Source organism: Suncus etruscus, chromosome 9 (assembly GCF_024139225.1).
Source record: "Suncus etruscus isolate mSunEtr1 chromosome 9, mSunEtr1.pri.cur, whole genome shotgun sequence".
Lineage (NCBI taxonomy): Eukaryota > Metazoa > Chordata > Mammalia > Eulipotyphla > Soricidae > Suncus > Suncus etruscus.
Window position 1 is genome coordinate 4,256,898 of NC_064856.1, and position 9,518 is coordinate 4,266,415.

The following is a 9,518-nucleotide window of genomic DNA, read 5'->3' on the forward strand; positions in this document are numbered from 1 at the left end:
CATGCTTTTGTCCTTGCTGAGACTTTCGATGGCTATTGGGAGACTTAGACTAGCTATGCTTCAGGCCATAATGCTGCTGATGCTCCTCTGGATTTTGATGTAGTGGTTGCTACCATTAGTAGTATCCCCCCTATACTGCCCCTGCTGGTGCCTCTGCTTCTGCCTCTGCTGGTGCTTCTGGTGATGTTTTCTGATATTGCCACTCTCATCACCAATGTCCCTAGATCCACGAAAACTTCAGAGACCAATGGGAGGTATGCTAAAACTACAAGTTTATGGGATCCTCTGAGGTAACCGAGTAGCTGGGTCCTCTGAGGCCACCCATGCTGCTGGGTCTACTGGGGCCACTTGTGCCTCTGGGTTCACTGGATCCACTGAGGCCACCTAAGCCACTGGGTCCTCCAGGGCATCCACACTTTTGTCTTTGCTGAGAAGATCAATGGTTATTGGCAGGCTGAGACTAGCCATGCTATGGTCTGTGATGCTGCTGATTCCATTCTCTATTTTGATGTAGCAGTTGCTGCCAAGAGGATCCCGCTAACACTGCCTATGCTGATGCCTCTGCTACAACCTTCACTGTCGCTGCCTCTGGTGATACTTTCTGGTTTTTCCACTGTCATCACTGATGCCCCTGGATCCCCTGTGACCTCAGGGAGGTATGCTGAAACCTCCAAGGTCACATGATCCGCTGAGGTTAACCAAGTCGCTGGGTCCTCCAAAGCCATTCAAGACGCTGGCTCGCTCCATCAGGGCCACCTGTTCCACTGGGTCCACTGAATCCAATGAGGCCTCCCAAGCCACTGGGACCTCCAAAGCCACCCAAGATGTTTTCTTTGCTGTGCAAATCAATGTTTATCGGCAGTCTGAGACTAAATATGCTGTGGGCTCCTCTGAATTTCTCTCTAGTGATTGCTATTACTAGTATTACCACAACACTGCCTCTGTTTTTTTCCTCTGCTACCACCTTCACTGCTGCTGCCTCCATTACTTCCATTGCCATCAATGATGCTCCCTTTGCTGCTTCTGTCCTGGCTACTTTTATCTGAGGCAGTCACTGTCTTCAAAGTCCCCAAGCACGGCTGCCATCTTTGCTCTTTTCACTGTCACTGCAGATGCCAGGACCAACATCTGTGGAGGACAGAGAAAAGTGGCAGGCTTTGGTTATGTGTAGGTCTCTTGAGTCTCATCTTCCAGTTTCTGCTGAAAGGTCACTTGGACATTCTCTGGCAGCAAATGTGCAGTCAGTGCCAACTGGCCATGAGGACCAGTGTAGCCATCCTGGTATGGACCTGCCAGCCAGACTGACAATAGGCCTGGCCAGACTTGTAGGCACTCTCACCTCAGGGCTGGAGCTGGAACCAGGGACATAGATGGGTGCTGAGGAGCAATGTGGAATGGGGCTGAAGGAGTAATGAAGATCGAGAGTGGCAGAGTGAGAGGGCCTGGGCAGTATGGTGCCTAGTATGGTACCAATGGGCTGGCCTCACTCTGCTATGAAGGTACCAGAGTTTATGCGTCTGGAAGGACTCTGGGGTGCTCCAAGGAGAAAAACACACAAGTACTCTTGGGGGTGCATAGAAGTTCAGAAGGTGGGGAGAAGCAAATCACTGCATGGACTGGGGCTGTCTGGGCTATTCGCAGTGGGCACAGAGTGAGAATGGGCTGGGGTGCAGAATGGCAGCACATGACTGGTTCCTGTGGAGAGGTAAGATGGAGGCCAGGGATCCAGAACACATGTCTCTGTGTGACTGTATGTCTAGGCACAGTCTTGGTCTATGTATCTGTGTACATGTTCCTTTGTCTCTCTAATCACATGTGTCTGCATGTGGCTGTGTATATGTAGGTGTGACTGTGTGTCTTCACATAAAGTCTCGATGCCTGTGTGTCTATCTCTTGTGTGGTTGTTTGAATATACATCTTTTTCTCCCTGCTACCCACTCAGCGCATAGGAGCTGACCTCACTGGCATTGCTGGTGCCCAAGTCTCGGTTCCTGGTGAAACAGAGAAGGGAGGTAGGTCTTGACCTTGTGCCAGGAGCAGAGGTGCCCAGGAAAGACAGGGCATGGCCACAGAGCAAAGAGCTCACCAGCAAGAAGGTGTGATGTGGTCGACCATGGGCTGTGGGACTCTGAATGGGTGTTGTGCTCAGGAGGAAGACGGTGGGACTCTGAGTCCCAGGAAATGCTCAGGTGCCAGCTGGACCTGACCCAGGGCCAGTGCTTGGCACTGCTGTCCATTGAAAGCCTCCCTCTGACTCCTCCAGGTGGTCCGGTGGGAGGATGGAGAAAGTGAGGGTGCTCTACTCTTCCCTCTGGTGCAAAGAACTGAGGAGTGAGTCCTAATACACATTTTGTATTTGTATGTATTGTTTAAATTACTATTATTAGAACCCTCAATAAAATTTTCTCATAATAGTAATTTAAAATTAAAATTATTTTTAATACATATCAATGTCTTTGTTTTCTTATTTATGTCACACACAAGTTGTTATAAATTATAGAAATAGTGAACCATTTTTATTTTACTTTTTAAATAAAAAGAAAAAATAATCACTTTTATATACATTTAAGCTTTGTAAAACTATTCTAAGTGAACTGAAGTTGATGGTAAAATTGGTCTTGTCGTATAGAAAGAGGAGGTACAGTAAATGCACCCCATATACACCTCAATACAGGCCCTTTGCCTGGTCTGTATTGTGAATTGGGGGACAAAAAAATTGGCCTTGTCTTGAGCTAAATAGAAATATTTTCTATATGTCCAGCACAATTTTCTTTCAGCTGATATTTTTATAGAAGGAGTTGAACAATGTCTATTTTATTTAAGAAATGAAACCAATGCCATACAACAAGACTGTGGGTGGTTTTACAACTCTGTTATGAAAAGCATTTGGATTGAGAATTTGGAAATTTGAAAATGACAACTTGATGAATCTCTAATTATGTGAGACAAATTTCTAAATCTAATTTATCAAGTTTTATAGCTTGTAGTGAGGAAATTTAAAACAATGAAAAAAACTAATTGAATACTAAAATTATTCTTCCTTCCCATATGAAAATAGGAGTTTTATGGATATAAGAGTTTTCTTATAGAATTTTTCACTGTAAATCACAGACTAAAAAAATGTTAATCTGGGGCTGGAGAGGTAACATGGAGGTAAGGCGTTTGCCTCTCATGCAGAAGGATAGTGGTTCGAATCCCGGCATCCCATATGGTCTCCCGTACCTGCCAGGGGTGATTTCTGAGCATGGAGCCAGGAGTAACCCCTGAGCACTGCCGGATGTGACCCCAAAACCAAAAAAAAAAAAAGAAAGAAATGTTCATCTACAATTATATAGTAGAAACACATTCATGGTTTTTGCTATCAGCACTTCAATTCCTGAAGGAAAATGTCAAAATAAAGTATAAACTCTTATTTATTTCTCTTGTTCCTGGCAAATATAGTCATTACTTAAGAAATTTCTTCCTCAAGAAAGTCCTCAAATAAATTCCTTAAATATCAGGAATCTGACCTACTGATAATGAGTGGAAGTTCTAGGTCATGGGAAGGGACTGTGATACAGTACTTGTCCCACTACTAGAGACTGATCCTTGGAAAGTTATGATTAAGCAAATGGTAACATTTTCCTCCCCTTGCCATTTCCTAATTCTTTTGTTAATATTTTTAGATGGTTAGTTAGTCTAAAATTAATCAGAGAAAAATGGTATCTTGGGCCTAGTATAAGTGCAGACAAGGCCTATAGAGGTATTTTAAGATGCCAGAATTTAAGGAAACTGTTCTTTTAATTAGAACAGATTCAAGACTGACAAGTTTTGAAAGAGTAACATATGAGACATTCCAGGTTTTCTCTGCAGTCAAGCTCAGTGTTTCCAGCCTTTGAAGTTGCTGATTTACACTCATCTGTGATGGGCTCAGCTGGACTCACTTCTTAGAGAGAAAGTTAGAGTCACAACCCCTGGTCCATGACATTTAAAGGGCTTAATAGAGCAGTACTGTTCATCCCTGTCTGCGCAGTAGAATCACTCAAGGAGCTTTCCAAGAATTCCATTACCTAGATTGCATCCAGACTGACAAAGTCAGCTGAAAACTGAGGCAGTTGATTGGAGGGGAGACGGTAGACACATCCAGACAGCTTTGCTTTTTAAATTCCCAGAGGGCAGATGGAGAATGAGTATAAAGGACTAAAGAAACAGCATAGCAAGTAACAGCATTTGCCTTACACAAAACTGACCTGGGCTCAATCCTTGGCACCACCAAGTGTGATTCCTGAGTGCATAGCCAGTGTAATCCTTGCTTCAGTGGGTATATTCCCAAAACAAAAAATAGAGAATGAGAATAAATTTTAAGGAACCCAAGAATTAATATTTATAATAGGCAGATCTCTAAATGCAATCCTGGTAATTTGATAGGACAAGGACTATAGTAAAGTGTCTCAAATGAAGGAAATACATGTTTATAATCATTGTTCTTAAATTAAGGTATGAGAAAAATAAAATAAAAACATACACATACAAAAGAAAAATACTGAAAGAAATGAGCACATTTAAAATTGTTATGAGACTTGATCTTACCTCTCTTAGATATGGAAATGTATAATCTAAGAAAATAAAATAAATTGTTGTAAATTAGATTTTATTAAAAATTAGTATTTATTAGATAATAGATCTCATATCATATCTTGGAATATAAAGTATTTGTACAATCAATTTTTAAGAGCTTTGTATGTTTTCAGTCAAAAACATAATTTATGTATATTTCACTATTTTTTTCATTTTAAATAATTGGATTTCACCAAGTTAATTTTATGATTATATGAACATATAATCACCACACACACCATCAAAAATATAACATTACTCATTCACTAAAAAGTCTTTATAATTATTTTTTATCTTGTAAGACCTCCAAAAATCTCCAGTTTTTGCTAAACTTAGTAATAAATTTTATTCGCATTTTACTTACAAACATTTCAACAAGGATGAAATATTCCAGTACTTCCCTTTCACTTAATATAATCACTTCAAATTTCATTTGTCATAAAATTTAAGGTTTGATATATTTTCTGTCCAAGAAGTATTCAATTAGGGACATATATACCCAGTTTTTTATATAGAATTGTGTGTGTGTGGGGGGGAGTTGTTGGTGTGTGAGATTTCTCTATCAATCTATCCTTGGGAATTTAGGTTGATTTTAAGTTTTAACTATGGGGAATGATGTTAATGTTACTATTAGTAAAGAGGTATAAAATTTTTCAAGTTATTTATATATACTTGGATAAATTTCCCATAGTAGTTTTTGCTGAACAATATCAACTTTTAATTACATTAAAATGTCTACATCATTTTCCATAGAAGCTTTAACAAATTATATTCCACCAACAATGCACAGATTTCTTCATTTGCCACACCCTCTCCTAAAGTATGCTATTTTAAATCTAGTGGATATAGACCATTTTCCCAGGGGTTAAGAGGCTATCTTGTTGTTGCTTTAGTTGCACTTCCTTAATAGTGAGTGACATTGAGCATTATTTTATATCTATAGGCCATTCTTTTTCTTCTTTGTCAGTGTCTGTCTAGGTCTTAAACTTGAATAAATAATTTCTTAATTAGGATGTGTGTGTTTTATTTCATTATTGTTGTAGAGTTGATATATTCTGGGCATCAGTTTATCATTTTATTTAAATGTACAATGTGCATATATTTTCTTGAATTTCTATGTTTCTTTTTTGTTTTGTTTTGTTTTGTTGATGTAGTTTCTTTTGCTTTGCAAAAGCCTTTAAATTTTATGTAGTCCCATTTTTATGCTTACTTTTGTTTCCATGGCTATTTAGGCTATAACCCCAAAATCTATTAGGATGAGATTGTGGAGTATATTAAAATACCTTTGATATTTTCTATTTTTGTGTCTATTTTCAAATAATTAATTTTGAGTAATTTCGTATGGTACTGCAACTTTGTTATAATTACCTACCTACCTACCTATTGATCTATCTACATATCATCTATTATCTATCTACCTATCTATCATCAATTTATCAATCTATCTATCTATCTGTCTGTCTGTCTGTCTGTCTATCTGTCTCTTTTTCTGTCTCAGTTGTCTACTTATTGATTTAAGTGAGGAAGCTATATTTTAGTCAATCTGTGTGACAGTGTTTGCTTTAATATTTATTGTATGTTAATTATCACCATGTGGTAAGATATTTTGAACTGAGGAATTTTAATAGCTCTATTTTCTTACTTTTCTCTCAGTTTCTATGAGGAAGATAAAGAGATAATGAGAAAGAAGAAGAAATAGGAGAAGTTTTGCCTTATAGGCATACAAAAGGGAGGATGAGAGGGCAACTGGAGATATTAGTAAAGGGAATTGTGCACTGGTAAAGACTGTTGTACACTGTATGATTGAAACTCAACTATAAACAAATTTTGATCTGTGGGGAAAAACGCAACTGCATTATTAACAACCTTGTAACCACAGTTAATAAAAATCAGGACTATCATCAACTTCCATAAATCAACTATAGATGAGAAACTAGCCTTTCTTATCTATATTTTGGGAAAGTCAATAAAGTGAATATATTGTAATTAATATAATTCATATATTATTACTTAGATATATAATTTATGTCTAAGTTAGTAATTAATATAATTAGTAATTAATATAATTCATATATTATTCATATATTATTACTTAGATATATAATTTATATAATAATAATGTGTATATATAATAAATTTATATATATTTAGATATATAATTTATGTCTAAATTATGTCTAAATTAGACATAATAATCTCTAAATTAGTACCATTACTACTTTTATTTTGACAGATAAGACAAGGTATAGACTAACTGGTTGATAAATGAGTTATAAGAACAAGGTGGGGACTGGAGTCAGCACAGTGGATAACTTTCCTTGCACACAGCTTCCCAGTTTAAAACCCTGGCATCTCTTATTGTTCTAAGCCTTTCAGGAGTGATTTATGAACGCAAAGCCAGGAGTAACCATTGAGTGCTGCTGAATATGGTCCCAGGAATTATTCCAGGCAGAGCTATCAGGTCTATATGTGGTGCTGGGGATCAAACCAGGGTCTTCCATATGCAAGGCAAGTGCCCTACCTGCCATACTATCATTAGTATCCCTTAAAGCAGTATTATATTTAGAATTCTGTTTTAGAGAAGTATACAAAGGCATTAACGACAGTTATATTAATAGTCATTTATATAATTTCACACCTATTTCAAGTATATTTGGGTTTTTCTTGTTTTTTTGTGGGGGATCATGCCCATGGGGGCTCTCAGATTTTACTACTAGCTCTACACTCAGAAATTACTCCTGGCATGCTTGGGGAACCACATGGGATGCCAGAGATTGAACCTGGGTTGACTGCTTGCAAACCAAATGCCCTAACTGCTGTGCAATCATTCTGTCCCCCTTCAAGACTACTTGTAATTAAAACTAAAAAAAAAATCACTTCAAAGAATTAACATACACAGTAGTTTGCCTAATAATTAAAGTTTTTATTTTAAATGACAAGATATTATGCCCTTTTTAAAAAATTGTTTTATATAAGCATCATGGTTACACAATTTTTTATTGTTGGGTTTCAGTCATACAATGTACACCATCATTCAGCAGTGCACCCATCTCATCATTGTGATAAATGCATGCCATTTTCCTCCCACCACCCACCACCCACCACCCACCCCTGCATTGCTCCAGTGCAGACAAATTGCTTCTCTCTCTCTCTCTCTGTCTCTCACTTTCTCTTTCTCTCAATTTGACACTCTTTTGACACTGAGTCTTACACTACTGTTAATGGAGGGATGCCTTGCCTGTTAGTTTTTTCACTTCAGTGCTGAGTTCTTTTCCAGAGCGATTGGTTGCAACTATCATTGTCCTAGTTACACTACTCTACCCTAGCTACACTTCAGCTCTTTGTGGCAAGCTTTCTACTCTGGGCTGGACCATTGTCTTTACTATCTCTGGTTTTTCTTTTATGATAGAAATGAGTGAGATTATTCTTGTCTATTCCTTTGTTCATTTCACTCAGCAAAAATAGGCTCCATGTCCATCCATGTATAAGCAAATTTTATGACTTCATTTTCCTAAGGACTGCATAATATTTATTCCATTGTGTGTATATGTGCCACAGTTTCTTTAGCCAATCACTTGTTCTTGGACCCCTGTAAAGTTTTCTGATTCTGGCTATTATAAATAGTGCTGAGTTGAACATAGGAGTGTGGAGGGAATTTTTGTATTGTGTGTGTGGGGGGGGGCAGGTCCTGGGGGTTTATCCCTAAGAATGGTATTGCTGGGTCATATTAAGTTCAACTTCTAGATTTTTGAAGAATGTCTATATAGTTTTCCAAAATGTCTGAAACAGTCTCCCTGCATCCACACCAGTATTAGTTTTTCTTGGTTTTGATAATATGTGCTAGTCTCTGTGGTGTGAGATGATATCTCCCAGTTGTTTTGATTTGCATCTACCTGATTAGAGATGAAGAGCAATTTTTTCATTTGCCTTTTGACCATCTTTATTTCTTTGAGAAAATGTCTGTTCATTTCTTCTCCCCATTTTTTGACGGGGTTAGATATTTTTATTTATAGAGTTCAATAAGTGTCTTGTATATCTTAGATATTAACCCTTTATCTGATGGATATTGAGTGAAAAGTTTCTCCAATTATGAGTAGCCTTTGTATCCTAGTCACTATGTCCTTGTCCTTTGAGGTATGGAAATATCTAAGTTTAATGTATTCCCATTTGTTTATCTTTACTTCAACTTACTTGGACAGTGATATATCCTCCTTTAAAATGCCTTTAGCCTCAATATCATGGAGTGTTCTGCTATGTTTTCCTCTATGTACCTTATGGTTTCAGGTCTGATATCTTGGTCTTTATTCCATTTTGATTTTACATTTGTTATTGGTGTTGAGAGGCCCCAGTTCATTTTTTTGCATACAGTTGTCCAGTTTTCACAGCATCACTTTTTGAAGAGGTTTTCCTTGTTCCACCTTGTATTTCTTGCTCCTTTATAAAAATAATTGTTCACAAACCTGTGGGTTTATCTCTGGAAATTCAAATCTTTTCTACTCTTTTATGGGTCTGTATTTATTTCAATATCACGCTGTTTTAATGAATAGTGCTTTATAGTACAGCTTAAAGTTGGGAAAATTGATTCTTCTCATCTTTAATGCCAAGGATTGTTTAGCTGTTTGTGATATTTATTTCTCCATATAAATATCAAGATTGTCAGATCCATGTTTTTAAAAATGTCATAGAAAATTTTATAGGGACTGATTAAATGTCAATACTTTAGGAAGTATTGACATTGTGATATTTATACTCAATGTGCAGGACATATGCTTCCATTTTCTTATGTCCTCTGTTATTTCTTGAAGTACTGTTTTGTAATTTTCTTTACATATCTCTTTCATTGTTTTTGTTAAGTTGACTCAAGGTACTTGTTTTCCTTAGACACATTGTAAATAGAATTGTTTTTCATATACAGTTTCTTC

At 37.2% G+C, this 9,518-nt stretch overlaps 1 pseudogene; it reads left to right on the plus strand.

Moving 5' to 3' along the window:
• Window positions 1-2,568: 2,568 nt before the first annotated feature.
• On the plus strand, window positions 2,569-2,713 carry LOC126019447 (uncharacterized; annotated as a pseudogene).
• The last annotated feature ends 6,805 nt before the right edge of the window (window positions 2,714-9,518 follow it).